The sequence below is a fragment of the Glossina fuscipes genome, unplaced genomic scaffold (genome assembly GCF_014805625.2).
Source record: "Glossina fuscipes isolate IAEA_lab_2018 unplaced genomic scaffold, Yale_Gfus_2 28, whole genome shotgun sequence".
In the NCBI taxonomy this organism is placed as follows: Eukaryota; Metazoa; Arthropoda; class Insecta; order Diptera; family Glossinidae; genus Glossina; species Glossina fuscipes.
In genome coordinates, this window is record NW_023998423.1 from 1 (window position 1) to 749 (window position 749).

The window sequence follows — 749 nt, forward strand, 5'->3', positions numbered from 1 at the left end:
GCTTGTTATTTATAGGATTGTACATTTTATTTAATGAAAGCGCTTTAGACTTCTGCTGGTTAAATGATCATCTGGGATATGGTCTTCCTTGTTTTTACAATTCATTCGAGTATTCATTAATAAGAGTTGCAATTTGAAAAGCCTAGAAATGAAAAAATTACGAAATGTTATCATATTATTTCGATTCATGTAAAAGATTGTATATAAATGCGGCTAAATTGTAAAAGATGTTTCATCCTCGCATGGTAGGAGTTGCTGATACTGCTCGCATATTTGTGGCCGGAGCGATAGACGAATAGGTTGATATTCGAATCATGACAATTGATCTGATTATCCTAACTTAGTGATGGATTATATGATCTCTGACCTATATTTCTGACTGTTGCATATAGAGGAAAACAATCTATGGGAGTGAGCCAGACGGTGTCCAAAATTAAATTATACATTAGCCAAAAAGTCTACAACGCAAACGGAAGTTCCTATTTTTGCAGCTAAAAGTTAGTCGTTTCCTTTTTGACATGCAGCCTTGGTGTTATTTAAGCAATCATTGTATCTTGGAATACTGCCAAAACTATGTTGTTATGTTTATCGTATAAAAACATAAATGGTCGCCGTAATCATACAAGTTTATTTTAATTGAGCCAACCGGGTAAATAAACTTCACCCTACGGATAGCGTTAAAATTTCGTTTCGTTGCGGAGCTGCAACTGAAACTCTATATTAATCTATCAATGGTTTCTTCTAGCAAA

The 749-nt window shown here is 34.2% G+C and overlaps 1 pseudogene; it reads right to left on the bottom strand.

Moving 5' to 3' along the window:
- Nucleotides 1–94: 94 nt before the first annotated feature.
- Nucleotides 95–749, bottom strand: part of LOC119636262 — an 8,666-nt pseudogene continuing 8,011 nt past the window's right edge.